Source organism: Ochotona princeps, chromosome 3 (assembly GCF_030435755.1).
Source record: "Ochotona princeps isolate mOchPri1 chromosome 3, mOchPri1.hap1, whole genome shotgun sequence".
NCBI lineage: Eukaryota > Metazoa > Chordata > Mammalia > Lagomorpha > Ochotonidae > Ochotona > Ochotona princeps.
The window spans coordinates 27,359,046-27,370,476 of NC_080834.1; positions in this window are offsets into that span (position 1 = coordinate 27,359,046).

The window sequence follows — 11,431 nt, forward strand, 5'->3', positions numbered from 1 at the left end:
CTGACTTTCCAATAATTTTCTTTTAATTTAAAAATGTATTTTTATTTGGAAAGCAGAGTTACAGAGAGAGGAGAGAGAGAACTTCCATCGACTGGTTCATTCCCTAAATGCCTGCAGCACAGAGCTGAGCCAGTCTGAAACCTGGAACTAGGAGCTCCTTTTGGGTCTCCCATGTGGGTGCAGGGTCCCAAGGCTTTGGACCATCCTTGACTGCTTTCCCGGGTGCATTAGCAGGGAGCTACATAGGAAGTGGGACAGCTGGGACCTGAACTCGTGTCGCTATGGTATACTAGTGCTACAGATGGGAGATTAACGTACTACACCACCATGCAGGCCCAGAGAGTTGTCTTTTACTGGGAAAGCTTGTGCCAGACTCCTGGTTGTACTGTCAGCTGAGCCAACTCCAGGGCTCTGTGGGTCCCCGAGGGTGCAGGTGTTAAGCATGCGTGATCCAAGCCTGAAGAGGAAGGGGCCTGTCTACACAGGGGTTTGCTCAAGGAGACAGCGTGCTGTGCGGCTGGCAAATCCTCAGGGTCTCCTTTGCTTTTTCTGCCCTTCCTTGCACGGCTGTATCTCCAGTCTCTGGGCTGTCCAAGACTGCCAGACACTGAGACCCGTGCCATGCCCGTGTCTGCCCGTGGCCAGCCAGGGTTCCCCAGGCCTGTCTCCATGGGCCTCTGGTCTCTCTTCTTCCCCATATGTTTAGCTGGTGAGTGGAAAGCATTCTTACGTTTTCACCAACTCCTTTGGCTGTGCAGGAGGAATGCTTGGCAGCAGACTGAAAGAGCTCCTCTTCCCAGCCGGAGCTCGACCAGCAGCCCGATGAGCTGACAGACGGGTGGGCTCATGAGCTTGGTAATAGTGCGCCAACAGCGAGTCTGACTTCCTCGTTGGGGATGACGTCGCTGTCCTGGGGTATGGGTGGGGCTGTTGTGAAAGAGCCACGTTTTTATCTTCCACTGCTGGATGTGAACACATCCACTCAACAGGAGGCCATGGAGACCAGCCCCAGTGTGTCAGCGTGGAGTTGGGCTGAGTTTTGGAACAAGGAACTCCCCATGCTGGCTCAGCCGAATGGAGGATGCTGGGACAGGTAAGGTTCCATTCTGCGTACTTGGCATGAGCTTATTTTCTTCCCCTAAATATTTATTTCTTTTAATTTGAAAGTCAGATCTACAGAGAGAAGGAGAGACAGAAATATCTTCCAATGGCTACATCATTCCCCAAGTGACTGCAACAGCTGGAACTGTACCAATCCGAAGCCAGGATCCAGGAGCTTCTTCTGGGTCTCCCATGTGGGTGCAGGGCCCCAGGGCTTTGGGCCATCCTCCACTGCTTTCCCAGGCCACAAGCAGGGAGCTGGATGGACAGTAGAGCAGCTGGGATATGGACTGGCGCTATATGGGATCTTGGTGCAAGGATTTAGCCCCTGGGCCACCGCGCCAGGCCCTCGCCATGAGTCTATCGCTTTGGTAAGAAAAACAAAGAATGTGCAAGACATGAAGAGGCAGCCCAACTGGCTGTCCAGCCAAACTCAGGCAGTGGGTTCCTGAGCGAAGTCACAGTGGAAGGGCTTGCCTTGGGGAGCCCGGAAGTGCAGAATCTGGAAGAGCAGGGTTACAGAGAGAGAGGGAGAGAGAGAGAGACAGAGAGACAGAGATCTTCCATCTGCTGCTTCACTCCCCAGAGGACCGTAACTACAAGGGTGAAGCCAGGAGCCAGGAGCTTCTTCCAGCGCCCCAGGTTGGCGTAGGAACCCAAGCACGTTGGCCAGCCTCCACTGCTTTCCCAGGCTGTAAACAGGAAGCTGGACAGGAATAGCCGGGGTATGATCCGGCGCCAGCAACCCTGAGGAGCTGGGAATTTCACGCGAGGACCAGGAGACATCTGTGCAGTGATGTCCCGTCTGTGTGGAACCTGCTGGCACCAGAGACCACTTGGTTGATTTAGAAGGGCTCCATTAGGTCTACAGATACTCCCAACTTCACCTTGCACCCCTGCCAACAGTGGGAACCGGGGGATGGCACAGCGGGGCCTTGCCCTGGCCATTGTGGTACCCCCGAATGGGAGTGAGTGGTGCTGACTTGGTGCTGGGTGGGTGGAGTCGCTCCTCCAAGCTCTTCACCCTCTTGCCCACCACTGCCCTGGGACAGCTCAAGCTCCACCTCTTCTGCAATTGTAACTGGCTTCCCTTTAGCTGCGCCCAAGTGTGGACAATTGTGGCCTGGGTGTGGGAGGTGGAACAGGACAGTGCCCGGCCTTCGACAACACTGCCCACGGCCTGGTCCTACAGGTGTTGCCCAACCAACCAAGGCAAGCGGACACGCCTGCCATTCCATTTCCCTGCCTGGCACCTTCATCATCCTGGCATGCAGCCTGGCTGCTTGGGCAAGGGGCGAAGCCTGGAGCTCCTCTTCCGCGGCCCGCGGTTATGAATGATGTAAGGAATTGCAAATGGGATGCGCACTGGAGACGTGACTCTCCGTCTGGGACGTACAGTTATACAGACTGAAAACCAAATGAAAGATTTCAGAAAAAAGCAATTCATCTTTAAAAATTTTTTTAAATTTTGTTTGTAATAGAGTTTATATAGTTGAGAGGGATGCATGCACATATGGGCCTCTGATTCCGGTGCGGAGGCTCACGTATGGAGTAAGGAGAGTAGAACAAATGTTCCAATTTTTGTCCTTGTTTTTTCCTCCTGTGTCCACAGGGGAGGAAGGAGAGAGGGCCAGTTCTTGCTGTCAAGCTACATTGGCACTGAGCGTGGAGGACAGTCATTTGATGAAGCCTTAGGTGGGGCAAGAAGGGAACGGGGAGAAACTGCCTAATGGGTTGAAGCTTTTCTTTTGGAATGTTTTGGAATGTTCTGGAAGTCTTTTGGGAGCTGGAATGTTCTGCAAGTCCTTTTAGAAGACAGAAAATTCTGAAATGCCTTTGGAGAAATGGAATGTTCTGGAAGTACTTTAGGGAGATGGAAAGTTCTGTGATGATACCAGGCCCCCTGGATTACCCTGGGCCCTCCTCTCCCCACCCCTACCCACCCTAGTTAAGCCCTGCCTGCCAGGTCCCCATTTCTGGGACAGGCAGACAGCCTCAGGCCTGAGGTGGAACACTGACCCTCTGCCCACTCCAGACACGTGACTTCGAGCAGACGCTGGAGGAGCAGGTGCTGAATGGAAGTACTGGGAAGGGACGAGGCCCAGAGGGCCTGGCTGGTGCATCTAGGGCTGTTTCTGAAGCCGGAGTACAGGTGCTGGTGGTGGCTGCCAGGACACCTGCAGGGAGGACAGAGCCCAACCACCCTGCCCATCCTGATCCAGTTCCCGCCCCAGCCCGTTGCACAGAGTGAGACTGTATGCAGGCTCACCTTGAACTGCAGCCTGCAAGTCCAGGGTGCAGAGGCAGCACCCACCTGGGCCCTGGGAGACCCTGGTGGGGGAGGGTATGTTTAGCGACTCCTGGAGCTGGGGTGCCTCTCAGGGCTGCAGGCAGGGCTTGTCCCTGGCCTTAGGATAAGCACGCAGATCCAGAGGACAGTAACCAAATCACCAAGGAAACGACCTGGTGCGCCTACCACCTGCCCTCCTCTCCCTCTCCCCAGGACTGACCTTGGACCCCACCTGAGCTCCCAGCCCTGCTGCAGGTGTGCGGTCTCCATGACAACCAGGTGTCACTCACAAATAGAAGATTACGGCTCCTGTGCAGTGGGAGATGATGAGATTCCAAGGGGCAAAGTTTTCTGGACTGTGCAGAGAGAGGTGTCACCCACCGGCCCCAGGGCTTACGCTGGCTGCCTCCAGCAGCATTCCCAACCGTGCGGAGGAGGAAGGTTCCAGAACTGCAGAGATGGCCCCCCCTTTCTCTCACAGTGGCAAAATAACTGCAGAGGCTCCAGCCATCACAGCTGCAATGCAGGGTGGATGAGCAGGTGCCACAGGGCGTCTTTCCTCATGGTGTTTCTTCATAGCTCCACACCCTGATCCTGCCCTGCACACACACAACTACACATGTTCGCTGGCACACACACTCAAGTACAAATGTCTCTGCACACACATGTGGCCCAGGTGGTTGCTGTGGGGTGAGGCTGGCCTCCCTTCAGAGTAACCAAATCTGACTGTGTGTGTCCTGAATCAATGAGGCCCGCGGCTCCCCAGGCCCAGAACTGGCTTCCCGCTGGGTGTGTGTTTCCAGCTGAGGCCCACGAGAGTCCTTCCTGTTACTCCGAGGAGAACACAGGGGCCATGGACATTTCAGGGGAGCCGTGTGCGTGGGCGTCCTCCTAATTCCTAACCTTGAATCCCACGCTCTCCACAGGACCTGGTTCCGTTTCCGCTTGGGGGATCCGGGCTGAGACCAGCAAGCCTGGGCGAAGGAACGCACTCACAAGGTGACCGTGGGAGGCTCCAAGGTACAGGGGCTCCTGCGAGGACCAGTGGAGGCAGCAGCGGACACGCACAGGCCAGCCTCGGCTGAGAGGGGCAGGGTTATCATGGTGCCATGGCACTTCCCTGAGGCTCGGGTGCCTGCCTTTCCACCTTGGGCCAGCTGTCCAGCAGGCCATGGGCTGAGACCCTTGTCAAGTCTTGACTAACGCTCAAAGTGGGCTTGCAACGTCACGTTCCCCAGCCACAAGGTCTTGCTCCTCTCTCTGATTCTAGGGTTTAGGCTGCTGACCTCAGAGCCGTGGACAGCTCAGAGCCGTGGACAGCTCAGAGCCGTGGACAGCTCACAAGCTCGCACTGTAAAAGGCAGATGTGCTTCTGAAGCCACAGGCTGGGACAAGGGCGTCCACCTGCGCACAACTCCTTCTCCCCAGCGGGAACTTGACCTGGGCAGGAGATGTCTGGATGGAGGTCAGAGCCTAGAGTCTCCTGGGCAAACCACACCAGAGGCCTCCTCCTCCTCCTCTTGGCTCTGCCACTGTGTTTGTCTGCCCTGTGTGTAAACCACGCAAGCACATCAAGGGTTCCTGGGGCAATGACACCTCCCTCCTGTGGACGTCCCTGTTTGCACGCCTCCTCCCCTACATGAAAATAGGGGTGTTAAGGATTGACCTGTACCCCCACCTCCAAGTCAGATATGTGGGGGGTCTGATCTCTTATTTGGAGCAAGGATCTCCTGAGATAGCTGGCTTCAATGAGGGTGGCTGTGTCCTTATCAGCTAAGAGAAGTGGCCCCAGGCTCATTACGCTAAAAGCCTTGGGAGGGACGCTTCCCAAGAGCTGCCAGGAGGGCTCCCAGACCTGGAAGAACACAGAGCCTGTGCAAGTTGCTGGGGCAGGGAGCTGGGCACTGCAGCCCCAGGACATGACATGGAGTGATTCCCCACACACGAGGGCGTCTCTGTCTGCTCTCATGCGATGAGAGATGGGGGGTGCCCTGTCTGCCCACTCTGGCTGCTGACGGGTCAACGTCCATCGCCCCCCATGGGTCTTTGTTCTTGCTCAGGACTTGCCTGGGTAGACTTCACCTTCAGCCTTGCTCCATCTGTGTGGACACAGCATTGATGTGGTTTGCTCAGACTTGAGAGGCAGGTGCAGTGAAATACCACAGCGTGTTCACAGCATGGCTGGGTCAGCTTTGCAAGTGCCCACAGCCGGGAGTGGCCTCCAAGTACCCAGGCTCCGGAGTGGAGAGCTTCCCGAGGTGGGAGGCACTGCTTGTCATGTAACCCTCTCTGTCCGCTGAGCCGGTGCCCGGAGTGGGAAAGCTGACACTCTCCGTTCTGGCTACCGGTCAGGCTATTTTTAGCTATGGGACTGATCGGCTGGTGGCTATGGCCAGCATAGTGTCAGTGGGACAGGGGCCAGCGATGTGGAGCATACAGTGGCACCTGGAGACTGGTGCTTGCCCTTAACTGTGTCTAGGAAACCCCGGCCGACTGTGGCACTGGGAAGTGTGGGCCCTGCCCTGCTCTGACTCCAAGAGCGGGTGGCCCACACTTTGGGCCGGACAGTTTGCCCTGCCTGGCGCTGGGCTGTCCCAGACTCAACCAGAGGCAAGACGCCATGACTGCCTCGAGGGACTCCTGTGGGGGATGAATGAGAATTGGGTGCTCAGTGCTCGGCCCATGAGGGGCGCCAGCCTGTGTTAGCTCCTATGAAGGGGGCTGTGGCTGTCAGGGCATGGGACCCTGGCTGTCACTGGGTCCTGGGATTGGGAAGCCTTAAGCCCTGCAGTGGCTGTGGATCCCATCTAGACACCAGTTTGTATCCCAGCAACCCCACTTCCCGTCCAACTCCCTGTTGTGGCCTGGGAAAGCAGCGAAGGATGGCCCAAAGCCTTGGGATCCTGCACCCGTGAGGGAGACGTGGTAGAAGTTCCTGGCTCCTGGCTTTGGATCGGTGCAGCTCTGACCGTTGCGGTCACTTGGGGAGTGAATCATTGGAAGGAAGATCTTCCTCTCTGTCTCTGCTCCTCTCTGTATATCTGACTTTGCAGTGAAAATAAGTATATCTTTTTTTAAAAAGTAAGTAGTTGGAAATGTGAGGCAACAGTTAACTCCAGGAAAACAAAAAACTGCACCAACGTGACGGGATGCAGGGGAGAGATGCAGTCATAGTGCCCTAACTGGCTTCACTGTGACAATACTTGTTGGATCTCAGTAAAATCCAAGCTAAAGATTGGTCTGGTCCAAGACTGGGATATTACAAAGCTGTGAAGACCGAGGGTAGGGTGGACAGTGGGGATGTGTGTGGCAGCGGCATAAAGGAGCTACGGCTGAAAAAGCAAGAAAGAACAACGAAGCATCGCAGGTTAGCACCACGGAGGTGAAGACCAGAAGCAGCAGGAACAGATTTGAATGTCGGTGACTCACGGGGAGGGAACTGGGGGTGGGGAAGGGTGCGGCGACAGCCACAGTTATTATCACAGGCTTTGCGACACTATGTGACTTCCTAAGTGGTGCTATAAAAATCAAATTTAAAAGGGGAGACGTAATTACCTGGTGGGGAAAGTCAACCAGTCCCTCTTCTGTGTTGGTCTTGGAGTCCCCGACCCAGCGGTGTGTGGAGCTCTGGGCTGGACTGGCCAGACCAAGTCAGAACCCGCACCTAGCCTGTCAGACTTGTGGGCTGGCACTGGTGGATTTATGGCTGCAGAGCCAGCACCTATTAGCAACAGGTGAGGGCTGTGGCATGCTGGACTCTGGCCCACCCAACGTGAACCTCCCTGGCTTACCGTCCTCTTCAGAGACTTTCTGTTCTGTGCCAGGTGTACACGATGGCGTGTGGCCTTGGTTAAAGGCTCTGCCCCATGCAAGGTAACTTCTGGCACATCTGGGCTAGTTCTGCCCAGACACCCCAGTGAGCATCATCTGCTGGCCAACGGGTCCTTGCCGGCTGGTCCAGGAGTGAATGGCCTCTCTTTGCCCAGACCATGCCTACACAGGCTGGCAAAGCCTGTGGTATGGACCTGCAGAGAACCTGAATGCCCGTGCTCAGGTTCAGTATCCACGGAACAGGGAAAACACACCTCACACCTGACTTCCTCCCGGTGCTATTCTGCAGTGTGTCCCCCACACCCCATGCCAGCGGGGCCATGCCCAGCCACTCCTGGCACAGCCTGTGCCATTGGCCTGGTGTCTATACATGGCGAGACCCCCTGCTTGGCTGGACGGTTCAAAGGGTGCGGTCAGCTGGAGTGCTTGGCACACATTCAGTATGCGCCTGTGTTTGTAGAGAAAAAGCAGACCTCAGGGAGTTGAGTTAACACACGGAAGACTGGTGGTGATGCTGGGAGGGGTGGGGTGACAACCATGTGGTGGCAGAGACCCCAGGCACACATCCGGGCCCTGCCTTTGCCCCCTGGCAGGGTAGGGAACCCAGTGGAGGCAGCCAGTGGTTCTCCCTGCCTCACAGGGTGTGGGCCAGTCCCCGTGTGCGGCACACACGGTCAGCTTGCCCGCAACCTGCCTGACAGGTCCCACGCCCTCCTGGGCATCACCCAGGACCTGCCCAGTGATGGTAACCTCAGTCCTGTGGCCATGATAGGGCCTGTCTCGGCCAAGTTGGAACAGCTGGCAGGTACATAAGCTCTCCTCCCTTCCTTGAATGGCAGCGACAATCTTCCATGGATGACATCCCCAGGGGTCCCCTGCAGAGATGTGAGCACTGTGCTCACACAGGCTCACAGGGGCAGAGCTTGGTCCCAGGATGGTGTTGGTGCCATGCCGTCATGCTGGCCCTTTGGCTCAGAGGACGGCTGGGTCACACACGCGTGTGAGAAAGGGCTGTTGGCAGAGCAGGTACAGGGTCTGCAAAGGAGGGGGCAGGAAGCACCTGGTGGCGGCCGCGAGTGGTGGCGGCGTGGGCTGACCGCACTGCTGAATCAGGGGTAATCAATTGTGTGTGTCACGTGGATAGGACTATGGGATGCCTGGATGTGCCACTGTGTCTGGGATGTCTGTGGGGATGTGGGGGAGAGCCCTTCACAAGCGGGGGGGGTCTGCAGTCAACTACAGGCGAGGCACACCCCTCCTGCTGGCCCTGGCCCCCTGCTGGCTCCAGCACTTCCCAGGCATCATGGCACCCCTCCGACCCCACAGCACCAGGTGCACAGCTGTAGGCTTGAACTGGAGGTGGGGGCTTGTCAGTCCCCAACCTCACCCCCTGAGCCAACCCCACCAACATTTGTCTCCATACCCACTTAAGGAAAAAAAAAAGATCTTATCTATTTTTATTGGAAAAGCCGATCCAGAGAGGAGAGACAGGGAGAGAGATCTTCCATCTTCCAGGGTGGGGACCTGTCTCCTTGTACCCAGGGCACATGTCTCCTGGTTCCCAGGGTGGAAGCCAGGAGCTTCTTCCAGATCTCCCATGCGGGTGAAGGGTCCCAAGGCTTTGGGCTGTCCTCCACTGCTTTCCCGGGCCACAAGCAGGGAGCTGGATGGGAAGTGGAGCAGCCAGGACATGAACCAGCACCCACATGGGATCTTGGCGCATGCAAGGGGAGGACTTTAGCTGCTAGGCTATCACACCGGACCCATAAATCAACTTTTAGAGGAAGCTTCAGTGTATACAGTGAGTATGTCGATCAGGATGATTCATTACCATGTAGGGATGGAGGAACAGCAAGGGGTAACTTCTTCCTTCCTCTCTCTTTCATTCTCTCTTTTTAAGGCTCTGCTTTTATCTAATTATTTTAAAGGAGAGAGAGAGAGAAAGAGAGAGGGAGAGAGAGAGATTTTGCCTGCTGCTTTGCTTTCCAAACGGCCACAACTAGGGCTGAGCCAGGCTGAGGTCAGGAGCCAGGAGCTTCCTGCAGGTCTCCCACGTGGTTGCAGAGCCCAGGGACCTGAGCCACCATCTGCTGCTTGCCTGCAGCTGGATGGGAAGTGGAGCAGCAAGGAATCAGACTGGCTGCCAGTGTCACAAGCAGGGGCTTAACCCGCTAAGCCACAGTGCTGACCCCTAGTAAGTGAATTTTCATTGTGCCACTCAGAACAGTGCACACTTGACAAGTGCAGGTTGCTGTGTCTCGGACTTTCCATTGAACATTCTCAGGAAGCGATTGGCCATGGGTAACTGAAACCATGGAAAGCAATGCCTCAGCTAAGAGACAACGGCTCTGGAAAGGACAGTGCTGTGTTCTGGCGCTGGTTCGAACCCCGGCTGCTCTACTTTCCATCCAGTTCCCTGCTTGTCACCTGGGAAAGCAGCAGAGGATGGCCCACGCGCTTGGGTCCCTGCACCCATGTGGGAGACCCAGAAGAAGCTCCTGACACCTGGCTTAGGATCAGCCCAGCTCTGGCTGATGCAGCCATTCGGAAAGTGAACCAGCAAATGGAAGATCTCTCTCTCTCTCTCTCCATCTCTCTCTCGTTTTGTGTACTTAACTCTGCTTTTTAAATACAACAAATAAATCTTTAACAAATAAAATTGGATCTGGCATGGTAGCCTAGCAGCTAAAGTCCTTGCCTTGCATGTGCTGGGATCCCTATGGGCGCTGGTTCTAATCCTGGCAGCTCCATTTCCCATCCAGCTCCCTGCCCGTGGCCTGGGAAAGCAGTCGAGGACGGCCCAAAGCTTTGGGACCCTGCACCCGCCTGGGAGACCCAGAAGAGGTTCCTGACTCCTGGCTTCAGATGGGCTTAGCTCCAGCTGTTGTGGCCACTTGGGGAGTGAATCAATGGGCGGAAGATCTTCCTCTCTCTCCTCCTCCATGTATATCTTTCTAGAAAAAATAAATAATCTTTTTAAAAATGGATAAATTAAAAAAAAAATAAAATCTAGTATAAAATCCGTTCTTCCCCATTCCCTTACCCTGTTAATTAGGTATAAGCATTTGATTTTAATTATGGCTACAACCGTGACACTTTTCTCATTGGCTCCTGTGCGCATACCGAATAAAATTGTTTCTTCTTGTGAATATTACCTTCTCTTAGTTTAATTTGCAGACCTGGGCCCCTGCACCTGAGAGTGGGGAAGCCGCCTGGCCTCCGCCCAGACAGACCATTGGTGACAATAGCACTGCCCCCAGGCTTCTTCGGCCCAGGCCTCCCCCCCCTGGCTTAGGACCCAGCAGACAGAGTTGAATGCACTCCCGCAAGAACAATGCTGTGGCTGCCCTGCCAGCCTTCGGGGTGGCAGCTCCCACAGGACACAGCCAGAGCCCACCCGGCCTTGCCTGCCTTCGCCCAACGCAGTGCCACTGCTGATGCCCCGCCCTTGCCTGTAAACTCCACGATGGAGCTCCTAGTGGCCACGACGCCCCATCAGGGCTCTTGTGGTCATGCTGTCCTGCTTGGAGACTTGAGCGAGGGGCTTCCTGTGTGTTTCTTTCAGGCGGACCAAGTGAAGCTGCTTTTTCAGTGGCTGCTCCGCAAGGAAACCAGAGAGGGGAAGGAATTCGCAGTTGGGAGCCACTGGAAAGGGACAGGCCGCTGCAAGTGTGGCTCAGCCCCTCTTCCAAAGTACCAGCCTGAGATCTCTGCCAGGTGCTTCCCCTGGTCCTGGGGCGGGCCTGGCATCGGCGCCTGGCTCCTGGGATCCGTGTGGGCCTGGGAGGAGGGTGCGGGCCAGGCAGAGGCAGGCAGACAGCTCTGCTCGCTGTGGCCCAGTGCCGGGGCCTGGCCCAGGAAAGCCTGGGAAAGTCATTTGGCAAGTGGCATCCAGGAGCTGACAGCAGCGGCTGCCCACAGCCAGGCAAGGGAAGGAGCTCCCAGGGGCACTGTGGGGCCTGGGGCTGAATGCCCGAGGGGCAGTTAAGTGCCCTTGGGTTGGCAGCCTGGGTTTGCTTGCTTCGGAGGGGGACGGGGAGGGTGGGGGGGGTGTGCTGTGCAGGCCTCCTGCTCACCCCCTGGGGAGTAGGGGTGTGTGTGCAGAGGGGGAAACTGGGTGGGAAAGCTCTGATTGAGAGCCAACCTGCCTCCTGTTGACTGCTGGAACCAAAGGCTAGGCCGTGCCAGGAAGTGCGGAGGTCCTGTGCT